This window comes from Stegodyphus dumicola, chromosome X2 (genome assembly GCF_044657685.1).
Source record: "Stegodyphus dumicola isolate Sdum_Otavi_A_Nest chromosome X2, ASM4465768v1".
Lineage (NCBI taxonomy): Eukaryota > Metazoa > Arthropoda > Arachnida > Araneae > Eresidae > Stegodyphus > Stegodyphus dumicola.
This window is the reverse complement of record NC_140781.1, coordinates 153,818,003-153,844,646: the sequence shown is the minus strand read 5'-3', so window position 1 is coordinate 153,844,646 and position 26,644 is coordinate 153,818,003. Positions and strand designations below refer to the sequence as shown.

The 26,644-nt window shown below is 36.4% G+C and overlaps 1 protein-coding gene across 9 annotated transcripts in view; it reads right to left on the bottom strand.

The window, feature by feature from the left end:
- Positions 1-26,644, bottom strand: part of LOC118203029 (uncharacterized) — a 137,574-nt gene that overhangs the window by 34,418 nt on the left and 76,512 nt on the right. For 4 of the 9 annotated variants that reach the window (XM_085808979.1, XM_085808978.1, XM_085808980.1 and 1 more), the window contains exon 2: positions 22,209-22,336. The gene's annotated coding sequence lies outside the window, so the exon portion shown is untranslated. Of the gene's footprint in view, positions 1-22,208; positions 22,337-25,577; positions 25,693-26,644 lie in introns of those variants that run through there. The other 5 variants (XM_085808982.1, XM_085808981.1, XM_035375273.2 and 2 more) reach the window with 3 other exon arrangements.

The following is a 26,644-nucleotide window of genomic DNA, read 5'->3' as shown; positions in this document are numbered from 1 at the left end:
AAGTAAAAATTATTCTTTACATCTTGCGCTCATAAATCATTATGGGAATATCCATTTACAGTTATTAAAACCTGATAAAGCACGTCTGCGATGTTATCGTCATGCGATGATTTGTAGATACTTTATTTTTTACCACGATATTTTCGACGACGATGTTTTAAAATGCGAAGTTTTTGAACCGCTTTATTTTCGACAACGATGTTTTAAAATGCGAAGTTTTTGAACCGCTTTATTTTCGACGACGATGTTTTAAAATGCGAAGTTTTTGAACCGCTTTATTTTCGACGACGATGTTTTGTACCACGATGTTTTAGAACTGCGATGTTTTCTCCCACGATGTTTTGTAGCACGACGTTTTCTCATTGCGTTGTTTTCTCCGCGACGTTTTCGTCCGCGATGTTTTTGCCGCGATATTATCGGCGGATACCACTATAAGGTATATTCTCCCTACTTTCAACAAGCCTTAGTGGTGTAACGGTTATCACATTCGGCGCGTATTCGAGAGGTCCAGGCGAGGGCATTTCATGTCTCCAACTTCAAAATAACCTAATGACTCGTACAATAAGACATCTACAGAATAAAACTAAAACGCTCGAGAAGTCAAAAAGAGAAATTAAAAAAAAGACTGGATTTATTATTATAGTTTGCAAAGGGCACTAGAACTATCTGCTTAAAAGGAGAAGTGCCTTCGTGGAGGCCTTTTAAGGGAAGCTGGCTTACACTCGCTCTAGACAAAGGTAAAACACGAAAAGTGCCATGCAGCTAGTCAGGTCAACAGAATTTTAATTCGAGACGAAATACGAGAATTCAGCGGTCTTATCCGCTCAGCCGATAGTAGGCAACAAAAAAAAAAAAAAAAAAAAAAAAAAAAAAAAAAAAAAAAAAAAAAAAAAAGGAAATTTTTAAGAATTGTAGAAATTTGAGTACATAAAAACCTTTATATGGAGGAACAAAAGATGAATTTCTTTGAAATCTGACAGACAATAGTGTTCCAATGGGGCATCAAATTCCAATGAGGCATTGGAATAAGTCGTTCCGCCTTTATTTTCTTTTTTCTTATAGTTATTACACGAAAAGTGGTTGCAGTATGTTTATAAATAATTCGAAGTCAGGTATCTGTAAACAAAATAAGTCAAGAGAACGTACACCGTGGTAGTTCAGTGGTCAGAATATTGATAATTAAATTAATTTCGTTTTTGATTTTCAATAGTCTTTTCAGTGACTCTCAGTTGATTATTAAATCTTGAGCTCACAGAACATGGGTCATGACGTTTTTGAATACATCCTACTTTAAATTAGAAGGAAGAAAGTGTAAAGGCGTTAATTAGTTACAAATGAATGAAGAAATTCGCCCAAGAAAGAAACTCTTTTTTTTTTTTTTTTTTTTTTTTTTTTTTTAAATTTAGTATTAAAAGTTTTTGTCTAAGAACAAGCTGGAATAGTCCTTGATTTAATTACAGAACAAGTAAGATACGTTATACTATACTATTCTAAGCGGAATCTTAAATATCCTGTTTTTACTGATCCTTCTGATCTGAACATAATCCAGATCAGATACGCAAATTCATCATGGTTAAGAAGAAGAGACAGCGTCTGTCATTCGCTTTGAGCACTTTGTGTGTGTCAGTGGGAGTTTAAAGTTTAAGTTTCTTCATTATTCTGATGGAGAGCACACAGGTGAAGATATTCAAGTGTCTCATACCTCTCGTCTCATCACCAGCCTCTCGTGGGAGGACTATCGGCTCAACGGTGTTATAAGTGCTTCCACACTGCAAAGACGCTATACACTGTACTATGTCTTTCCCAGAATACAGACCTACCCAACGATACAGCAGGCACCAAACACATCCGGACGAAGTACTTGGCTCTTTTAATATGCATGTTAAACCAATCAGGTTTCACAAGCCGAGGATGTTAAAATACTATTGAATATGAACTAATTTCCCTCAGAAAGTCACCTACAGATGCATCTCTTTCCTTAGGCAAATAGCCGTAATGTTTTTTTTTATCATAATTCAATAATCCAAATCCTACAGCTGATAAGGAATTAACATACATTTAAATAGCCGTCGCTTATTTTTACATAAATTAAAATTTAGGTTTTAAGCAAAAAAGGCTTCTCGTGTGAAAATTTAAAGAGAATTTGAGGAAGCTTCATGCTGCTTATTGGTGGGCAATTTCCAAGAAAAAGGTCTTATAAATGATCAAAATGCAGTACAGACTTTTCTATTTTAATCATGCTGTATTTTTAAGCTTTCTACTTTTTACGCATATTTTAAAACCTTCCGTATTTGTTAAAATAGAGCTGCGGGATAAACATTTTTATAACCGCATGAAGTAAACGAAAAATAGAAAAAAAAAAAGCTTGAGTTTTGTAACATATTAATTCCCTATATAATGAATCATGAAGTTAGCACTTTAATTGTCAATGTTTAAATCAAGACCTACTTAAGGAAAAGAAGCAGATAAGGTGGATTATAGTACCTCTTCATTATGTATTACTTTTTTTTACAAGTCATGATAAATCTAATGAATATATATATATATAAAATTGCCTTTTAAAAAAATTATTGTTTTTGGATTTTTACAGTTAATATAAAAAAGCATTTAATTTTATGAAATATAGATTTTCATTAAGTTTGAATTTTACTTCATATGATAAAACATAAATAAATAGAAAAATCTTGAAATTTATTCTAAACTACCTGTGCTTTAATAAAATCGAATTCAGTTTTACTGTTTGGTTTAGACTTGATGATCTGTTAAGTAGAATGTGCGTGCATAAAATAGTCGTTTACATAGATGGCTATCCTATTATGAGTCATTCAATCGATTTGGGCTTTTCTTAGTCTAGCGACAGGGGATGTATCGGCGAAAATGTCGGAATGGCGCTCCCGCTGAGAGAAAACTGTTATCTAGAGATGCCCGAAGTCAGACTAAATTAATCGGAGCGAAACCGTTAATCGAAGCGTGTAAATATGTTATCGAGATAATATTAATCAAGGTTTTAACAGAACAGAAATATTTACTCAAATACTCGTAAAAGATTTTCTCGTGTTTGCTAGATAGATATTTCAGCGGAACTCGGAAGAAAGATAAATCACTAATCCTTAATCAGGAACAAAAGTATCTAACAAGAATCACCGAGTGGTATCACAGACGTTAACTTCCGCGTACTTGTATGGGTTGAATCCAGTGCGACGCCTCCCAAACAAGTGGATCAATAGAAGCAAATGAATGACGCCTCAACACACAGAGAAGGGAAATAACAAAAGGTATACAGTAGAACTGAGGATTTCAATTCTTTAAACAACACTGGAGATAACCAGGGTTAAATAAGAGGCAAAGATCGTAACTGTTGGGCGTGTACCTCAATACGTTTTTTAAAAGATAAGCTTATTCATGTTCATTAACGGAATTTGTATTTCATTACTAAACAAATCAGCTTTCATTTGCTAACAATAACGCCAATCCCCCCCTCCCCGAGAAAAATTAATGTAAAATACTTAATACTTAATTGATTAAATTTTTTACCTTGCCGCAAAAAATAACATTGAAATCAAAGAAAATTTGTAAATAACATTTTTTAAGAAGCATTCTTATTTTAAAAGGGAAGAGCAATTTGTGTGGGATCGGTTTTTGGCAGGAGTGAAGCACGATGAGAGTAATGGTAATTTAATAAGGAAACTTCTCTTACGTTTCATCTTAAATATATTAAATTCTGTTTTGCAGTCTGTAGTTTTTCTAACTTGCTTCAAGAGCACTTGAATTCTTATTTTTCTTGCAGGCATGCTGAATTCTAGAACAGTAAACAGCAATATTAAATTTTGTATTGAATTTAGAGCATGTTTCTTATGCCCATAATTTTCGTAAAAGTAGTTATGACAGTAGTAAAAGTTGGAGCAACTCAGCAAGTCTGGAAGTTTTTGGACTCTGCATTATAAACCATGATAAATGTTAGAAGCTAAGAACTTCGGACATTCAGGCGATGATTCAAAAATTAAAAATTGTGGTATTCCATGCCAAGCTAGATGTAGCCAAAATCGCTTCACATAAATTAATAAAGAGGGAGTGCTTTCTCTAGTCGTAAAACAGAACTTTTTTACGAAGGATTTCTTTTCAGCTAAAACAAAACAAATTTCCCGTCGCATGAGATGAAAATTTATTTCAGTCCTCCAAACGCTTTTTATTTCAGTATGAGCATTGTCTTCTGATTATAATGACGATGTTTGAAATTTAAGCTTTATTTGCGAAAACATGGGAAGGCTGTGTGTCTAAGAGGAGTAACGGTTTTATGACGGACTTTGAGAAAAACTGTTTAGTATTCACATTCTGCATAAGTAAGCTATGAAAATACAAATGCGATTTGATTAGATTATTTAGAACGACTTAAAGCACGCAATGGCCGTTTGCCAAAGAGAAGGGATGCTTTCGTGGAGGACTTTTTAAGAAACATTGTCTCGTATTCACTTTACACAAATGCAAAATCACGGAACCTCCTATGCAGCCAGCCCGTCCTCAGAGATTTGAACCTAAGTTATGCTATTAATTCGCTATGCATGACGTGCGCTATTGATTGTATTTGTACTATTAATTCAAGGTTTTAGCGCTTGGTTTTGAACCCCAGTTAAACTCTACCAGTGTTCAGAGCTTTTATCATCTCGGCTAGTATGAGCTTCAGTTTAATGCCCAATATAATAAGTTAAGCTCAGTTAATAAATTACTATGAAAAGAAATTAATAATTTTGAAATGCAAATGCATTTCCTTCTTTTGGTTAATATCCTAGATTCTAATATTATATTTCTTTGTTCTAAATACTATACAAAATTACTGTAACTAATACAATTCATCCATATCATCTTTCAGATAAAATATGCTATAAGATAAGTTTTTGTGATCGAAATTGTTGACACTGAGACAGATTCATTTATTAGATTACAACATAACCCACCAGGGCTACCTGCTTAAGAGCTTCGTGGAAAACCATCTAAGAGAAACTGTTTCGTATTTGTATTATATAATGAAAAAACTACGGAAACTCCAGCCCAGGCAGTGTATGAACTCCGGGTTTAAACTTGAATGGAAATATCAGCGTTCTTATTCGTTCTGCCTCTGACTGGTGAGTGATATAAAAGAGGACTCTTGTTAGCCACTGCAAATAGTTTAACGGGAAATTATACATACTTTCTAAAATTTCGTTCAGGAACAGGTACTTTTCTTTTAAAGGGTTGCCAGATTTGCGATAAAGCATCAGAAGTGGTAGACTGGCAATATTTATGCAGATGGGGCGGACGTGCATACGAGCCAGTTTCCCTTAGAAAGTCTTTCACGAAGGCATCCCATGCCTTAGGCAGATAGCCCTCGTGTGCTTTGCCATAATCCAATAAACCAAATCTGCCCGGTTCAAATTTCTGCTGATGGGCTGGCTGGTTTAGCCCTTTCGTGGTTTTGCTCATATGTAGCGTAGATAGGAGTCAGTTTGCCTTAAGAAGTCCTGCACGAAGTCATTCCTTCCGTCAGGCAAATAGCCCTCGCATGTTTGTCATAATCAAGCAAACTGAAGCAAAACAAACTGAAGCAAAACAAAGCTATTCCAAACTCCTAAAGAAATCTTAAATATCTGTGTATTTAATTAATCTACTTAATAATTTGATTCTTAATAGTTGCTATTTCTTCATTCGTTAAAGCAAACAGTAAAGAGTAGCCAGCGAAGGAGAAAATCCCTCCTCGTGATTGGATAACCTTTTTGACAGTACCTCGCCTCCTCTCCTTGGCGCATTATGGGTTCAGAAATAGGTTTCTTACGTCCGAAGCTATGTTTATTTACATTTTGCTTTTAGTAACGGATTCCGATTTATGTATTTTAAAAAACTACTATTACTAATGAAGCGCGTCTAGTATGTTAACATTTCGTACGCCATTGGTATATGGTAAGTTTAAGAGAAACTAATCAAAGCTTTTGGAGAAAGGTTCTGTGTGTATGCTCAATCCATATTGTATATTAATGAAGAGCTCAGTCGGAGTTGATAGCAATAAAGGGCTTCCAATAAATGAAATCTCGAGGAATTAAACAATTTCACTTTAAAGTAGTACACTGTTCATTTATTATTTACGGTGAGTTATGTATCTATACTACAGAAGCGACATTGAAAGCATGAGATAAAATTCAGTTTTCGCAAATAGTAAATTTATTGGTAATCCATGGAAAGAAAACTAATACCTAATTTTAAAATCAAACTAATGAAAATTTTGAACTCAGAAATGAGGATACATAGTAACGAATTGCCTAATTTCACACTTAATTGCTTAATTTTCCATCAATGCTTACCAGTGGAGAAAAATTCTTTTCTTATACACGTGTATTAAATTTAGCAAAGTATAGTTATGATGATAAAACTGCACATTTTTCCCTGCGCTTATATCAGAATATTGGGAGAACAACCAGTTAATGAAAGAAAGTAGTTTGGTTTAATTGGTTTGTTCATTTATTTATTCGGTATATCTGATTACAGCAAAGCCCATAATGATTATTTGCCCCAGCGATGGTTGTTCTCCCAAGCGATGATTATTTGCCCCTAGCGATGATTATTTGCCCCAGCGATGATTATTTGCCCCAGCGATGGTGCCCAGTTCATGGAAGACTCTTTAAGGGAAAATGACTCGTATATACGTTACACACGAATGAGAGCAGTTAATGAAATTTTGTTTGAAGATGTTTTAATATTCGTGACTATAGTTTTTACAATTTACATTTATAAAATTTTATTCAAACTTTTTTTGTTTAAAAAAGTAAAAGATTGTATATAGCGTGCAGCAACTTTTGGAAAATTAAAGTATGCTATAAATACTTAGCGAAATTCCGTTGTTACTGGTAGAGGGACGACAAAGCTAAAATCGTCATTTATGTTGTGCCGACGACGAATTATTTCGTAAGTTCACGGCGTGATACGGTTTGCTTAAATCGACATCACAGCTATTCTACCTACTTTCACGTATGGCCCCCCCCCTAAGGATACTGCCAGTGAGAAAGACTACAAAAACTTCAGGTGTAGCAAAAATAAGGCTCTTAGAATTATCACAAGTGCCCAGTATTTTATAAGGAACAGAAGCCTGCACTCTGATTTAAAAATAGAATCAAGCAAAGATTTCACAGCACGGATTAATGGAAGATTTTATTAGCGAACTTTAAGAAAGAACCCAGCAAATTTCGCAGAAATACTAAAGTACGACATGCTTGAGGAAGATAGATTTTTAAGGCCCTACGCTGCTCTCTGCTGCATACTACACTGAACAATCAGGCTGACCAATGAGATAGCAGAATTCCCTTGTGCTTTTACTATTTAGTTTAATATTATATCTTCGTAAATGAGTTAATTCTGAGAGATTACCAGCATCGACACTGACCACTCCCAGACCTCCCCGGGCTTCAATTTAGAAGCAAAGCGCTTCAATCTCTTCTGTCCTTGTTAGGTACTTATCTCTTACGGAGAATTTTCTTTACGGTCGTATTGCAAGTCAAGCCCTAATGGGACTTTCTCAATGCCTGGCAAGTATAGGGAATACTATCATCTGCTGCAGCCCTATATCAAAGTGTAGGATTTATATTTATTTTAACTAACATTTATTTTAAGTTTAAACTATCTTTCCTGTCAATCCTTACTTTCCCCTGGAACTGCCAATGCCAGAATATGTAAATTTGAGTAGAACGCGCAAGCATTCAAATTATCAGCGGAAGTAGTATGATTTAAATAGAAGGAAACAAGTTCGGTGAGAGAGAATTATTCTTACTTAGCGAGCGCGGAGGTAGTTATAGAGATTTGAAAAACCCCGCGTTGCGACCTATGTGCTTGGCGGGAAGTAGTTGCAATTGTTCCAGTGAGCTTCAAGTCTGCTGAATTAGCAGCCGTATTGTAAAACGCGGTGAGTTAGTTATTTGAGAGAGCCTCGTAGTTAGAATATTGTCTTTAATTTCTTTTCAGGTTTTTATTTTTATTTTGACTGCCGAGTTGGCACCGTTTGTAAGCGTCAAGAGAACGCAATTGTAAATTAGTACGTTGAATAAAAAGGGACTTAAACCCTTTATAAGACTCTGTGGTTTATACAAGCTTTCACAGTCACCTCTTGGTTGCGTGCTAGTTAGAGGCGCGCAACGTTATATTGGCGCCCGAACACTTATCGAACTGAAATGGCCGAAAACTGGATGGAAGCCGCTGGACAACACCAAGAAATGACAACGCAGTTAGAAGGATTTGGATACCTGGTCCAGACTTTGAGAGCATCAATCAAGCCAAACGTCTATTTCGACGGAAAAAATTCGGTGTCCGTATTTTTAGAAGGTATAGAAAACCACTTTCAGCTCTATCCTGTGCCCGAAAGACAAAAAGTTGCTATCGCCACATCAGCACTAAGAGGACAGGCCGCGCTATGGTGGAAAAATATAGGCAAATTTCTTCTAGGTGAATTTGGAAGCCCGACGTATACTTTTGAAAATTTCAAAAAATCGTTAGTAAAGGCCTTCCCCATAGTGAAAGATCGCGCACGGCTGGAAGCCGAGCTATATAGTTTCTATCAACGGGATACAGCACAATTGACGGACTTTATTTTACGAAAAATCAAGCTAACGGATATGTTGTATGGGAAAAAACCCGATGCGGAGATTATTGAAATAATATTACCAAGATTGTTACCCGCTGTCCAAGACCACTTTGAAATTAGAAACCCAACCACATTGCAGGAACTTTTCGAATTGGCGGTGAAGTTTCAAAATCGCAGAATCGCGGAAAGAGCGAGAGGGGAAACATATTCTCAAAGTACCAGAAGGAAGGAGGAAACAAGAAATGGAAATCGCTCATATGGGGGAAAGAACTATCAAGCTAACGCATCGAAACTTGAAGGGCAAGGCCCAAAAAGAAAATTTGAAAATAAGCATCCGCGTACCCAGAAGACACAGATTGAAAGGAAAGCTTTAAACGACTAGAGGGGCCTGTGAAAGGGAGGGTCCAGACCCCGGAAGTTTTAGAAAAACCCTCAAATAGACATCTAAATACAGTCATCGTAAAAAACTCACAGCTACCAATTATACAAGTCCTGGTTGGCGATGTACCAGTAGAAGCCCTCATCGATACAGGGGCAGAAGGCAATTTCATGAGTGAAAAGTTCTTCAAAAAGAATTTTTATAGGATACGACTCTTTAAAACCAGAAATACGGAAATTATAGCGGCGCAAGGAAAAACATGTCACTGCATCGGGAAAGTAGCATTAAACGTACAGGTAAAAGAGGAAAATCTCAAAGTATTAATTTTTGTGGTGAAACACCTCCAACACTCTCTTATTTTAGGTATGGACTTTTTAAGGGCCGCGAGGGCCAAATTAAATTTTCAAGATAGTTCCGTGGTGCTGGAGATGGACCAGAGGGTGGTGGAACCGGTGGAGACACCTGAATTGGACCTTAGCCATTTGAATGACCAGGAAAGTAAAGCAATACAGCAAGTGGTGAGTAATTTTTCTCATTTGTTTTCAGAAAAGCCGGGAAACTGTCAGATTGTAACTCACAAGATTCAATTAAATGCCGAAAAACCTTGTAGGACTAAACCTTACCGCTATGACAAACAAAAAGACGTAATCATCGAAGAACATATTCAGGAGATGTTAAAGAATAAAATAATAACGCCCATAAATAGTGAATACGCGAGTCCAGTCGTACTATGTAGGAAAAAGAACGAGTTTCCTCCTTCGGATAAAAGGGCTTGGAGGTTTGCTATCGATTATAGAAAACTAAATAGCATAACTAAATTCCCAGTTTACCCTTTGCCGGTTATAGACGAGATCATTAGACAGATCAAATCGACGAGATATATGTCTACTTTGGACTTAACGTCTGGCTACTATCAAATAGCTATGAGACCCGAAGATATACATAAAACCGCGTTTATAACAAAATCGGGCACTTATGCATTTTTACGCATGCCTTTTGGGTTGTGTGGGGCCCCGTCAACATTCCAGAGAGCTATGGACATTGTTCTAAAGCCTGTCCTAGAAAAATCAACTTTAATTTATCTAGATGATATAATTATAACGAGTAGTCCGTTGGAACAACACATTAGTGATCTCGAACAAGTTTTTAAATTATTAAAAGAGGCCGGTCTTACAATAACGTCAAAATGCAAGTTCGCAACTAAAGAACTTAAATATCTCGGTTATAAAATTTCGCAAAAGGGTATAGAAACGCAAGATTCAAAAATAAAAGCTATTAAGAATTTCCCACCGCCCAACACCGCCAAGAAACTTTCGTCTTTCCTTGGACTATGTTCTTACTATCGATCTTTCATAAAAGATTTCGCTAATATTGTTGAACCACTCTTAGTAATCAAAAGAAAAAAGAGTAAATTTACGTGGACAGCGGAAGCTAACACGGCTTTTGAAAGATTAAAAGAAGCGCTTATTAATGCCCCTGTTTTAAAATTCCCTGAGGGGGACGAAAACCTGGAAATTGCGGCAGATGCATCAGACTATGCGGTGGGTGCGGTTCTTATGCAAAATAACCATCCGCTGGCATTTTTTAGTAAAACATTGAACCAAACACAAAGGAATTATACAGCTACAGAAAGAGAAACATTAGCCGTATTAATGGCTGTACACAAATTTCGAGTTTATTTCGGCAAATCGCCAGTAACTGTCTTTTCGGATCATGCGGCTGTTGGTAGACTTTACTCGGGAAAAAACCTAACGCCCAGGTTAATAAGATGGGCTTTAAAACTCCAAGAATATAATATCACAATAAAATATAAACCGGGTAAGGAAAACAATGTAGCTGACGCACTTTCTCGTATAAAACTGGACGAGGAAGGTAATGAACTTAAATGCGCTGTGTTGACTTCAAAAATTTTAGATTCTAGAGATACGGTTATTACTGAACTGAAAGCTGATCCTGAATTTGGAAATATCTATGCTTATTTGAAAGACCCCGAAGGCTTTGAGCATATAGATATCGATGCGATAAGAAATAGAGCAAAAAACTATGAAATAATAGATAATTTATTATTCTATACGAAAACAACGAACGAAAATCTTGAGTATAAGCCAGTCATCCCAGCCTCGCTTCGATTAAGCATTTTGAGGGAGTTGCACGAAAAAAAAACAGCGGGCCACCTCGGGGTCAGAAAGACTTTAAAAAGGGTACGCGAGGCGGTATATTTCCCGCAATTATACAAAATAGTAACGGCGTATGTCAGGTTCTGCAATCAATGTCAGTTAATAAATGATATTAATTACAGCCCGGCCGGGTACTTAAATAGCATTCGCGCTACATTTCCGAATGAAATTTTAGGCATAGATCTCCTTGGTCCCTTCCCCCAGAGCGAGTTAAATAAAAATCGTTTTCTTTTAGTAATAGTAGATCATTTTTCAAAATGGATAGAAATTGTTCCACTTAAACGCGCGTCAGCCAAAACAGTCGCAGATGCATTCTTACACAGATACATTTTAAAATACGGTGCACCGATAAAAGTCATTAGCGATAACGGAAAACAATTCATTAGTCAAATATTTGAAAACATATGCAATGGACTTGATATACGCCATATCAAAATGGTTCCGTATAGACCACAGGCTAACATAGCAGAAAGAGTTAATAAAAACATTGTAAAAATAATTCGCAGTTACGTTAGCACACATCACAAGCGCTGGGATGGCTACATAAATGAATTAGCTTATGCTTTAAGAACGGCACATCATGATACTACGGGAAAAACTCCAGCAGAATTATTTTTAGGCAGAAAGTTAATTACGCCTTTAGATAAATTATTCTTTGTGCAACAAAGAGAGCAGGAATTCAAACAAAAGGACGTGCAAAAACTAATTGATCAGGCGCTTAAAACCTCGGATACGGCAAGAAATAGGCAGAAAATTTATTACGATAAAAAACGCCGTGAAGCAGATTTTAAAGTTGGTGATAAAGTATTGAAACGGAAATTTTCTTTATCAAGTGCCCCAGACAATTTTATGGCAAAGCTAGCTCCAAAGTTTGAAGGCCCCTATGTAATTCAGGAAATCAAAGGAGTAGTTTTATATCTTAAAAACGAGAGAGGGGAAATCTGTAAAGCAAGTCCCGACCAGGTGAAAAAATACTATAATCCCAATGATTTTGAAATCCTTAAAAGTTTCTTGCAGGACTCAAGTCTAAACGAAATAGAAGGGCCAGAGACTGCAACAACTATTCCACCACCCAAGAAACGGAGAACTGAAGAGAGACCTAGCACTTCTACAACCCGGACGTCGGTATCAAAAAGAAAAAATGATTATCAAACTCCGGCGTTTAAGAAAAACAAAAGTACAGATGAACCGGGTAAAGAAACCGTGGTAAAAAGAAAAACACCACCTACAAAGGATGGCAGGAGGAATTACACATCAAGAAGAACGCGCACACGGCCACAGAGTCAGGTGCCAGCAAGGCCGCCGTTCCGGAAACTGAAACGCCAACAGGAAGCACAGAAGTACGAGGAACAGAAGAAATTCAAGGACTCCAGACCGGAGGACGTCAAGACCAGCCGTCCCAGGCAGAAACGCAAAAGCCAGCAACCAGACGATTACTCCGTCAAGAGGCCAGCATGTAGAGGACGCAAAAGAAAGATCAACGGGGACGACAATTGGAGATCAACAAGGAGAAGATTGACATCCATGACACCTCTAACTTGGCATCAATTTTGTCAAAAACGGATGACGGAGTTTCAAGCATCGAAAACTCAAAGATAAGTTAAAACCTTCTATAAATATTTTTCTCTTTTGTTCCGAAATGTTATGCATAAGTACGAAGTTCTATGTTTTGACGAAAGTCAATATGTCTCGGTTGAGACTTAGTTTTGTTTTACTTTATTTAGCTAAGGCAAAAGTATTATTTTCTTTAAGTGTAAAAGCTAAAAACAAGCATTTTCTGTTGGTCGAAAGACTAATTCTGTTATGTTAAAGCCAAAATTTGGCCGGAGATAAAAATAACTTCGTATTCTTGTATGTACTAATAAGAATTTTAGTTTCAGTGCCGCCAGCTTGGCGAAGGATGAGTAAAGTAAAAATTTATTTTCTCTTATTCATTTTATGGTAAATTGTAAAAAGCATATGTATTAAACTTTTGTAAATGTATGTAAATATTTGCATGTTATGTAAAAGTAGAATTTAGTCTAGAAGCATAAAATTGTAGATGCTAAAAGTGAATGCTTAAAAGCAATGAAGTCAAAATTTAAGTATTAAACTGTAAAGTCATGCTTTAGAGCGAAAGCCTGCATGTTTAAAAGATGAATGAGGGGGAAGTTAGAATGAATGTGTTTTGTAGGGTTCTCCACCTACATTTGAATTTTTAAGAATATTAAAGTAGCTCATTGAGTTGTAGAATGTCGAGTAAGGTGTGTCTATTTGGTTGTTGAATTTTAACAAATCATTGTGGTTAGGGGAAGTGTTGTAAGACTAAAACACGAATATTCCCGTTTGACACCACACACGGTGGAGAGCCAGGGTAAAGTTAAATTAATGCTTGAAAAATTGAATGAATGTTAAGTAAGCAATAACTAAGAAAAACGAAACGTTAAAAACAAAAATTTATTGTGTCAAGAAAGTGTAAATTATAATGTATGTAGAAAGATACTGATACTTATTCCTTCCAGATGCTGGAAGGAAAGACCAAGATTGATTGATGAAGTCCAGGAAAAGTTGCTGTAAGAAGAAACCTTTGTAAAGAGTAACAGAATTTTAATTGTTACATAAGATTATTTTTGTGTAAACGAGGCTTTCGCCAGTTAGTTCAGAATTAGATAAACTTACAACAGGTCGTTTGTAGGACCTGCTTCCAAGTTTTCCAAATTCTGGCAGCGGCAAATGTAGGGTTTATATTTATTTTAACTAACATTTATTTTAAGTTTAAACTATCTTTCCTGTCAATCCTTACTTTCCCCTGGAACTGCCAATGCCAGAATATGTAAATTTGAGTAGAACGCGCAAGCATTCAAATTATCAGCGGAAGTAGTATGATTTAAATAGAAGGAAACAAGTTCGGTAAGAGAGAATTATTCTTACTTAGCGAGCGCGGAGGTAGTTATAGAGATTTGAAAAACCCCGCGTTGCGGCCTATGTGCTTGGCGGGAAGTAGTTGCAATTGTTCCAGTGAGCTTCAAGTCTGCTGAATTAGCAGCCGTATTGTAAAACGCGGTGAGTTAGTTATTTGAGAGAGCCTCGTAGTTAGAATATTGTCTTTAATTTCTTTTCAGGTTTTTATTTTTATTTTGACTGCCGAGTTGGCACCGTTTGTAAGCGTCAAGAGAACGCAATTGTAAATTAGTACGTTGAATAAAAAGGGACTTTAACCCTTTATAAGACTCTGTGGTTTATACAAGCTTTCACAGTCACCTCTTGGTTGCGTGCTAGTTAGAGGCGCGCAACGTTATAAAAGTATCACCACTGTGACCAAGTATCATAGGTTTGCTTAAATACGAACTTGCTGACTGCATAGGTGTTTATTTGCTGGATTCACGACTTCAGCTAGTGAGTTAGCTGAATCGGTGATACTTATACAAGACTTATAACTTAGTTCTAAGTTTTTTCTTTCAACTTATTATTCGTAGACTTCGTTTTTATTTGTTTGCCTATGCCAGTTTGATTGAGACAAATTCTCAGCTTCGCCTATAATTGTCTAAGAAATCTTCCTTTTCCGCCGATGGATTATAGCTTTCATTCAGCAGATGCTGATTGAACTCTCAAGAATTCTTGGATTTAGCAAGATTTACAAAAGTTGTCCCCGGACGACGGCCTGTCTTACAAGATATTGCAAAAAAATTTCGCTTTCTTGACGGAGGATAATAATAATAAACAGAGAAAAGAATTTCTTTTCTCTGTTTTCAGACCTAATTCTGTTGGAGCTGAACAGAATCTATGTTGAATTGTCAAGAATAATGTTCAGCGTAATATGTTGCAAAGAATATATAGTGTATTATGTGTAGCATTGAGTTGTAAATGTGCCATAAGTACAGTGCAATGATCAACGCAATGCATATTATGAAATGTATATTGTAGCGAGTATGTGTAGCAATGTGTCAACATGCGATGTAGCCAGGAAAATGTTTAATTTCGCATGCAGAAAAATCTATATTTTGCCCTTGTATGGCCATGTACTTAGCCCTTGTATTGTTTTCGGAGTGTAGCTTCAGATAGTTGCGGGATTCGAACGATACCCGATTAGTCTATGTAAGCCGTCCGGGTGTCCGGACCTGCTCTCACCTGTCACCTGTCGGAGCTGAAACGTGTACATAGGCAAGCCCCAGTCGTTAATGCCAATCCGGATTTCTTACAAATGCAGAATATTGATGATATGAAAGTTCAGGATTTACGACTGTACCAATGAAAACAGGTTCGCTATTCTTCCCGATGAAAGGGAAGCTGCTCCCTGTCCTGATGAAATTCTCTCCTTTCAGGAAATACAGTCAATGAAGAAATAGAATAGGAAAAAAATCGAAGAATTCGATACCGCAGGTCTCACAAGAAATCATTTCCACATGCAAATCAAGGCAAAAACAGCGGCAAAGCTCTTCATATCCACATCTAGGACGGTGGGAGCCTCAGCGCCTTCTCCGCCTGACAAACCGGCATTAGCTAATCAAGAAAATCTGGATTCTGCTGGCCCGACCACAGGTTTCCGATCGAATCAAAAATACCCTGTATTGCTTCCTGCAAAGAAAGCCAAAAATCCCACCCTTTCTGGTGCTAGACTCGGTACTTATTTGGAAGCAGTTTATGAAGTGTTGGAAAACGCTGAATTTACGAACTAGAAGGATAAAATGGTAGCTGATGAGTTTAAAATTTAAAGTTTTAACGTCTGACACGCATCGCGAGATAATTGACCTTTTTTAGCAAAAAAGAAATCAAATACTTTATGCATGGTATATGTGGTATATTTAATTATGGCAAAGCACACGAGGGCTATCTGCCTAAGGGGAGGGATGCCTTCGTGGAGGACTTTCTAAGGGAAACTGGCTCGTATACACGTTACACATGGGGAAAACCACGAAAACGCCCATGCAGCCAGCCCATCCGCGGGATTCGAACCTCGGACCGAACTACCAGTGTTCAACGACTTTACCGCTCGGCCGTTGGTGGGCCCACTTTATGCATGTATGCTGAATGATAAAACCTGAAAGGTTGTCATACACCTCAACAATTGAAGATGGAGATGCATTTATCGCGCAAATATTTCAAATGGAATATGTCATAAAACTAAAAAAAAACACAGAGGTCTAGAAGTAATCAAGGTGTCGCCGTTTCTGATTATTATGCCTAGAAATGACAAGAGCCCGACCATATCCAACAGAAATTCTCATTTGAAACAGAACCTTCCAAATCCCGCAAACGGACTGGCTGCATAGTCGTTTTCGTGGCTTCCCCCATATGAAATGTGTATACTATCCAGTTTAAATTAAAACGTCCTCCACGAAGGCATCCCTCCCCTTAGGCAGATAGTCCTTGAGGCTTTGCTATAATCACATAAATCAAACCAGACCTCCCAAATGTGCAGACTGCCGCTTGGATCCCGTCGCCAGTTACCCTGTGTGCAGTGCTTTTTCAAGGCTTAAACAACAGCTGCAAGGAAATAGACTGTACTAAGAGCGAGTTATATTAAACAGCTCCCAAGTAAAAAATACCAACAAATCTTCAGATATCGCTGAACTGTCACAAAAGCTCTCAGAAGCCATGGAGTTGGTTGTTCAACTCACTGTCACAGTCCCTATTTTAAAGGACTTACAAGTCTTCAAATGTACGAACACCAGTCAGGCCCCAAATCCAGCAGTATAAATGGGCGAGATTATAACTCTTCTCTCTGATTAAAACTGTGATCTGGAACGTGCAAAATCTTACAACAAAAATGCGAGAATTCCAGGAGTGTGTCTAGAGACAGGACTTGAATTTAAGCCTCATAGCAGAAACCCACGCATTTCCTCACAAAAACCACAAGATTGCTAATTACCCTTCATCCAGGTTCGATAGACTGCGCCACCGTGGAGGACGAGTGGTCATTTACGTAAAGCGTATTTATGAATAGTGTCTTGTATCTATGGATAATAGTAACGCGTACGAGGTGGTGAAAACAAAAGTCAAGGTTCCCAAGGTTGGAAAACACTTTTTGCTCTATATACAGCTCTTCGGACAATGCCCTGAGTGCAAAAGATCCGGACTCACTTTTCCAGAAATCATGGTCCAATAATCATTGGCGCCGATCTTAACGCCAAGCACGTTGACTGGGGTTGACATCGGTCAGACAGAAACGGTCGCGTAATAACTACGTGGAGAATAATCCTATTTATATGTTTGTTTCGTAGGAGGCAGCTTACAGCCCTGACATTCCTAATCGGTGTCACGATATTGTGGACATTTTTCTCTCTTCCGTCAACGCTTCCATGTTAGTTGAGGTGATTATTGATTTATTATCCGATCACGTTCCGGTCATAGCAAGAATTGGAGGATTTGTGCACAAATACCTCCCCTTCCCAAGAAGATGGTGGACTGGAAACTTTTCCACAGTATCGCCTTGACCTCCCTGTTTATTGTGGGCAATTTAAAACTGAAAGTGATGTTGATACAGCTACCCTTAAATTCACTCTCAAGTTCCAGGACTTCCAATCTCAAGCCACGACTTTTGGCAGTCAGTAATATACGCATAGTCAATTACATGCGCACATTAAAGGGTTAATCGGAAAACAAAATAAAATTACTGTAAAACATGGAACCCTGTGCTTAAAACTGACATTTATAAGCTCACAAGAAAGATCAAATCCCTCATCAGTGAGCACAGAAATGGAAGATGGTGTACAAAAATTGCGTGTGTGTATGTGATTATGGCAAAGCCGCAAGGGCTATCCGCCTAAAGGGAGGTATGACTTCGTGGAGGGCTTTCTAAAGGAAACTTACTCGCATACACTTTACACATGGGGAAAACCACGAAAACGCCCAAGCAGCCAGACCGTTCGCAGGATTCGAACCTCGAACCGAAATACCACTGTTCAATGACTTTACCGCTCGGCCGCTGGTTGGCCGGTGTACAAAAATTGATAATCTTAAGACGGCTTATTTTAGAATTTCGTCAGATGTTTGAAGCGTTAATTCAGAGTCTGTTGTCAAATTAAAACTCCTCACAGTCTCGCATATTCTAATCAGGATAAAGCCTTCGCAAGTCATCTGGCGGAATAATTCGAGCCTGATAATTCTCCAGGAACTAGACTTTGATCAGTACATTGAGAAATCAGTTCAAAATTGGATAAACTCTCCTCCCCCGAAAAATCTGATAGACTTAACCACACCGATTGAAGTTTGGGATATAAATAATCACAACAGCTCATAAAAGGCTCTTGGAAGAGACTCATTACAAGTAGACTTACGAAAAATCTCCCATATTGTGTCATCGGTAAATTGACAAGTAAGTAATTATCTTTAATACAAGTCTCGAAAAATTATTCTTCCTGCAGCCTTGGGAGCATGGAAACATTTTCCTCATCCCTAAGCATGGAAAATCACCTGAAGATCTCTCAAGTTATCGGTAGATTAGTCCACTGCCGTCGCTGGGAAAGGTCCTCGAACCCATCATCTGTAATAGACTTATAGGACCTAGTCTCCTTCGCTAACAATACAATGTAATTAGATCTACTTAAAAGTCTATGTTGCGACTTCTCGTAAATACTCGAATATGAATACAACAGGCGAAGGGCATAAAAGATCCTTTTATTGAACCCAATGAGTTTACAGACGGCACGAGCTTTCTTGCTTATACAGTCACCAACCACTTGCGGTGAGGAACTTACAAGATAATGTAACAACTAAATTCAAAGAAAAATAGTAGTACAAGAGTACACAACTCGATTTAACCTATCAGGTTGATACAGAAACTTACACTAGCGATATACTAATTTCGGCGGCAAGTGCGCGAAGCCGAGATTCAAAGTTCAACAGCTGGTAGAACAAACAACGTGCACTCTCAGTAGCGGAACCACGCTCTGACTAACCTTTTTGCTACTTCAGTTTAAATACTCTCTTGTTCACTCTAACTAATTTACATTCTGGCAAAAGAACGGAAGTCATAAGGAATAGGAAAGGGGAACAAATTAAAATAGCTATTAGCAAAAACAATATACCTGACAGATAGAATATTAGATTGACAGATAGAGATATTTTGCACAAAACGCAGATGAAGAACAAGGTTTCCAGCCATGCCTTGCAAATATTCACTGATTAGTACGGATTTCAGAATTCACTGGAAGAGCAACGTACACTAAATATAGTGCAGCTATCCTTATGCTAAACGTGGTCAAAATTTTGACCACGTCTGGCATAAAAAACTTATTCAAGAACTTGTAAAAATGGACCTTTCTTCAGCCTGGAAATCATCGAATCCTTTCTTCAAAATAGGCTTTCTCGGTGAGACAAAGGGACTGTATGTCTTTTTCACACCCAGTCTCTGTGATGGTGTCCCCCAGGGTTCCATCCTAGGGTCATTCCTCTATTTGAGTTATATGCAAATAACTTCCCAAAATTTAAAGACTACCACAACATCATGATTGCGTTTTATGCCGATGACACTGCCATTAGCACCCGTTCGAGAAGGTCGAATCACGCTCTTGAAAAGGTCCAAGACAAGATTCCGGAAATTGAATATGGTGCCAGAAGAGGAAAATAAAAATCAATCCAGAAAAATCCCAAATCGTAGTTATCAGAAAATACAAGGTTCAAGATAACTTGGACTGTAAAGTGGTTCTCTTCGGAAAGAAAGCCCCGCTTGTAGTTCAACAAATCGTTCAATTGACCTATGAATGTTAACAGCGTACGTGAAAAGTAATATGGCATCATTCGCTAACTTTTCCCATTTCTCTCAGTTGACTCATGACTCAATCTTAACCGTAAGTTACATCTTTATAAGGCTATCATCCGCCCGATCTTTACTTACCCCTCACGAGTTACGCGAAAGGAAATGAAATGAAGACCTTGCAAATACTGCAAACCAAGTTGTGGATTATCATTGGTGCTTCTTGCTTCATACGAAATGAAAATTTGCACCATGTTTTGAAAATTGACACTATAAAGGAATACCTAAACAAACTTAATGTGAAATTCTACAACAAGGCAGCAGCCAATACTACTACAAACTTCGTTGCACTTCTAAATTATGAAATCTTAGTGGATGATTTTTTCACTCGTCCGTAAGCTGAACGTCTACTACGACAAGAAGAATTTCTCACATGACATGCGGTTTTAACTTACCTACATAGTGTCCAGTGCTATAGGTAGCACCAGACACGCGACAACTCTATCTGCTACAGAGTCAAAGCGCATCTTCTCTCCTTTCCACCATCCAAGACCTCCTATGAGGGGCACATTTCATGTATCATTCATTCTAAGCTCCGTAAGGAAATCTGTAATTGCTGCGGGAATTACTGTTAAGGCAATAAAGTCCCAGAATAACCCTACAGTATCGCAAGGGCGTTTTTTAAGTAGATACGTTTTGTAGCCCTTCACAAAGGCGTCCCTCGACATAGGGAGATAGCCCTCGAGTTGCTTTATCTTAATCACCCAACTTAATCTTATTCTTGTTACACATGGAAAAAAGCACGAAAATGCCTATGAAGCCGGCCCATTCGCCAGGATTCGAATTCGGGTCGAACTACAGATGTTTATACAGAGGTTAGAAAATCGGCTTAGAAAGCCCGACTTTCTAAGGGAAAACTGAAACATATAACATTAGACATGGGAAAACTTCATGTAGCAAGTCCATTCGCTGAAATTCCAGATGGTATAGTTTGGTTTGGTTTATTTGATTACAGCAAAGCATTCAAGAGCTATCTACGTAAGGGGAGGAATGCCTTCTTGGAGGACTTTCTAAGAGAAACTGACTCGTATACGCGTTAAACGTGGGCAAAACCACGAAAACGCCCATACATTCAGCCCGTTCGCAGGAAGAAGTCCTAGATGAACTAGCAGTGTTTGTCTTATTCACTGCGGCACTAAAGAATAGACTGGGACCACATATATATGTAAAATTTAAGAAATAGTGTAAAAAGTAAGAATTTGTTAAGGAAAACTGTGTTGCATTTACTTTACAAAATTGGAGACCTATGCAAATAGCTAGACAGTATCTTATTCTTGTACAGAACACATTCAAAATTCTATACGTGTTCCATAGTTTTAACTACGCAAGTACTACTGATAGCATCATATTTACATGTTTACCAATTAAGCTACTACTAGGTCTCGAAAATATGCTTTTTATCTTGCGTAGTCTTATTATATGAGCACCAATCTGTTATATGAGAACCAGTCAGTATGCAGTAGAACTTCTAATACGCGAACTTCAATAAGCTAAACTGAATTGCTGAAACGTGAAACTAAAAAACTGGTACTAACTTTTCTTGTTGGTTCGGAATTTTGACTAATAGAGGTTTTGTCTGATTCTTTTAATTTCGATTATATTTCTTGTGTTGCTTTTTTTTTCATGATAACGATTTCTGTACGATAAATATTTCATTTCTAAAAGTTCATTATAAATTGTTTTCACATACCGTTGGCTACCACCGGCCGAGCGGATATTCACAGAGTCACTGGTGAATCCTGTTTGACACAAAAGTAAATGCGTCCTTTAATCTAAAACTTATTGAAGAAGTGAGGAATTAGTACGTTTTGTAAATGCTAAATAATCATACAAACGCAGGTGGATTTTTTAAAAGAGTATTTTAAAGGAAAAATCCTCCTCTTTTATTTGGGCCAATTCAGTTATTACTTTTCAAATTACTTTGATGTTTCTGATGAACCAATAGATATAAATAGAGCACGAGTGCGAATAAATTAAAAATTTTAATTTAAAAATATTAAATATAAAAATTTTAAAATATTATACAAAATATTATTCTCAAAATTCTATTTTCTCTAGTGAAAATGGTTTTCTACAACTGAAAGGTTGAAGTATGGTTCACCTGACTAGTTTTCAACCTGAAGTATGGTTCACCTGACTAGTTTTCTTCATTTGAACGGTTAAACAACTGAATGGCTTTCTTCAGTAGAACTTCTGATACATTTTTTTGCTCATTTTTTCAAACGCCTTTTTCGGTACTTTGATATATACAGTCTAACGAAAAACAAAAGCGAAACTATTGCAGTTAATTATAATATTAAAAACTAATATTGGAATACTTACAACTTACATCATGAAGCTTCACGAGTTGCAAATACGATTTTCCAATAATCAAAAATTAATTTCCATATGTCACCATTTCGAAAAATTTCTACTCCATGCATAAGAAACTTGATTTTAAATCTTGGAATCTAAAAGAGAAATGCAATAAAAAAATTAAACTTTCAAAGCATAAAAATAGCAAATTATTAAATTATTTCAACAAATCCGTAAAATATCCTAATCGCTTTTAGCCCTTAAATATTTTATATATTATTTAAACCTTAAATATTAATTTTGGATTTTATATTTCATTAGTTGTTTCAGAAGTGAAATGTAACATCGTGTATGAAGTGTAGCTGTATAGTAGAAATTTATTAAAAAATATATTTTTTCTGCTTCGGTTTAAATTTATCCGTAAATACGGAGTAATCCGTAAATCCCTAAATACACATGGGGTCCACCACTGGCTGAGTGGATGCGACTGCTGAACACTGGTAGTTCGACTTTGGTTTGAATCGCAGCTAATGTGATGGCTACAAGGCGTTTCGGAATCTTTGCCATGTACGACGTAGAATGTAAGCTATTTTCCTTTAAAACGTCCTCCACGAAGGCATTCCTTACTTGGCAATGAACCCTTACTGGTTTTAACCTTAACCAAACAACCATATTCGTGAGCTATTATCTAAGTTTGGGGGGCCATATAAAAATTAAAATTACTTCATAGCTTGAAAAATTAGCTATATTATTCCTGCATGAGTATTCACAGCCAATGACTTTGAAACCTTAAATATGTTGTATGCTAGCTTGTGTATTTATTTAAATAACCCAAAACACGCTAGAATTTTCTGCCTAAAGCGAGAGAAGAGACGCTAATCATTAGCCGAGATTTGAATCCAGGTCGAACTATCAGAGTTCAGCAGTTTTGGTTACTCGGGTATTAGTGATCTTATTTTAGGTACTTACGTATTAGCGCAACCTCGCTTGGTGTATCTCTGATTTTTTTTACATGATGACTTATAATTACAAAAATTTTCTTATCGAGTACATAATATATTATTACATTTTAGTTATGTATTTATCTCGAAATTCAATCAATAAACTTACCTAAGAGCGAGTTTTTTCCCCTCTGTTTTGGTAGAAATTTCGTGACATTCGTTTTAAGGATGGATTAAGGAGAGTTAAAGACAATTAAGGATATTGTAGCTTTAAGAAGAATTAGTCCCTTTAAATGATTCTGCGCCAAATTTGCGGTTCGTAATTGATTATTTCTAGTACTTTCCACTTCTCGAAATTACTGGAAGGCATATGAGGGCCAGATACGGTTACAGTTACATAAAGGGATGAATTGTTATTTAATTACAACACCAATTATAATTATACAGAGACTGAACCAAAATGTCGCAAATTTTTCATGTTAAATTTTAGAAAAGAGACTATAGTTTTAAACATAACATCACTAATATTACTTACATATATTAAAAAATTTCGTAATAATATAGTACTTCTGCAGAAATAGTAAGCAGTTTCGTCCTTTGGAGGCAAGTTCTAGAAGCGCGTACTGTTAAAATGTGTTTGCTTTAAGACAAAAACTGCGCGCTTACGAGCTTAAGAAAAGAAAAATGTGATTTTTTCTATTACAGCCTTTCGAATGCAACAAATTGCATACAGAAATGGTGACGATACTTTGTTAAAAGAGAAGAATTGTTGCGTGTTTTGTTGCTAGAGTTTGGCGCATTTTGAGAATCTGGCGACCTCTTTATTCTAAGGTTGTTGCATTAAAACATTAAGAATCTTATTTTATTTACGTAAAAATTGAAGAAAAATGATCACATAATTTGAATTTAACTATAATGTGAAACTCCGACTGCGCAAATATATTTCCCTTTGCGACACATAAAGTAAATTTTAAACCAGGCCTAGTTTACTGCGAATGAGGCTGAATATTTAATAATATTTAGTTACCACGCAAATGGTGGTAGCAGATATATATGTCTTAGACATATGTATGTGTATTTACAACCATCAACTTCGATAGGCAATGTGTCGAGCATGTCAAGCTAACTGATGCAGGATATGTTAGTTTTTGTTAATGCCACACCACCTATACACGATGTTATATTTTACTTAATGCCGAAAAATATTAACGTACACCGTTGATAAAAATTTTCAAGCCAGTTTATGTAATTAGCATGTATATCAAAATTACAGGAAAAATCAAAGGCCTAAAACTAGAGTTATTTTCTTCTGTAAATGTGATATATTAATATAACAGTACTTGTTAAAATATCAAACTTGCTTAAAACTGTAACGGAAAAAAAGTATATTCACACATGTAAAAAAAAAAAATTTTTTTCTTATGCAAATTTTTTTGTTACCATAGAACGTCTAGTTACGTGATTTACTGCTTACTTCTGTTTATTTTACGAGTTTCTTGTGCGAATCTTTTATCTCTCTCTGATAATGAGTAGCTTAACAAGTGAAACGCCAGTTGATGTATGAAATCTCATTATAAAACTGATCAAAAATGGAAAATCTCTACGTGACATAAGAAGCATCAAACGAGTTTTTAGGATTATTTTACTTTATTTTATTTCTTGCTTCGCCATTTATGCACTACACGGAAAGGAAAATTAACACATTACTTTTTTAAAGCATGCTGTTAAATATATACTGAAAATGTCACGAAGATGTGCTGAATAATTTCTTTTAATTCTTATGATATCTTATACTGATATGATTTTTGCTATCATTTTAAATACACATTGAGCCCAACAAATTAAGAATAAAGTTCACTTATCCACTTTTAAGAGCACAAAGTATATTGGCGAACAGGAGAAGTATGTTACCATTATCGCACTCTTCAGATTCCAAATTTCATAATGCCAAATCATAGACTAATAATAATAAGAGTAACGCCATCCGTGCGTGTAATGACATAGCTTCTTGGTTAATAAAGGAAATCATCAAACCCTCATCAGTCATACAGACGTGTTTCGAACAAACAATTTTGGGAAAAGCTATATAAAACCAGCTGTTATAAATAACCGAATTCTATATTTTCCTCCTTATTATTAATCAGAAATTTTAATTCAGATTAGTTAAACGATCAATGTGCTGATATTTTCTGCTGCTAATATTGGAACTTAGCAGTCTCTCGGAAAAGTAAAAAAATCAGGACAAATTTTAAAACTATAATTACGTGATACCTCAAGTTTCTTGCTGTCATTTCAAAATTTTTTGGTTAGTTATAAATTTTGATTAATTAGTAAGAAGATAGTCAAGAATTAAAATGAAAAAAAAATATATAGTAACAAATTTACGTTACTAACAACAAACCAGTAACTGCTGAGAGTTATAAATAATGACAAATCTCAAGATTCCAAAACTTACTTATAAACATCAATATAATCTCTTTTCAAATTTCCGTCAGCATTTAGAGAAGGAAAGCAACACTGTAAGAACTGTTTGCTATGACTGAGGAAGTAGCCTTGCGAGACGACATTATGCGCGTTATCAGGAAAGTACTCGCTTTTGGCTTATCTTTAAGTGGAGACAGAAACATTAAACGGGGGCCCTCTAAACCCTAAGCAGCGGTCTTATCTTTGCCAAGCCTGGATTTATTTGAACACTAATGTGACAAAATTAAACAATACCTCGCTTATGAAAATGGATCTTTTAATTCGAATCAGTGTTGCCATCAATATATACCAAAATAATGTATGAAATAAACAGTTAATACACATTCTTCAGAAACTCTAAAATGTTACAAAAATACTTCCGTGTATCGTGATTACAAGAACAATATGAGTAAGGTCGGTAGTCAGCAAGATTTGGTATTTTCATTGAAATATTAGCTATATACCGTGCGTTAATTAAGAAAATCACGAATGATCCCAATTAAAGTACATCTTTTTACAACTCGTTTTCTTGGTTTTATATATTTATTCTTAATTAAGAAATTTTCAAAATCTATGTTGATACACAAAAGGAATGTAGCTAACATAAGTAATCATTGCTAAGTAGCTTCTTGAAATTTTAAATAAATCTTAGCTTTTGCTCATAACTTCCTAGTGTGGAGACCATTAAATATTTGATAAAGTTAAGAGTTAACTCGAGAGTATAACGCCCTACTGAGGGTTAGCTTAGGTTAGGTTATTTAATTACTGCAAAGCCTCGAGGGCTATCTGCCTAAGGGGAGGGATGCCTTCGTGGAGGACTTTCTAAGGGATACTGGCTCGTATACACGTTACACATGGGGAAAACCACGAAAACACCCATGCAGCCGCCCTACAGAGGGAGGGAGGAATCGAATTTCGAGACAGAAATAAATAGCAGACGTTTTCTCTCCGAATAGGAAAATTAGGATTTTTTAGGCAATTTATATTTTCAGGGTGTGATGAAAAAGAAAAGTCTGTGGATTATACTGGAAAATAAATCCTCAGTAAAATTTGGCTTTG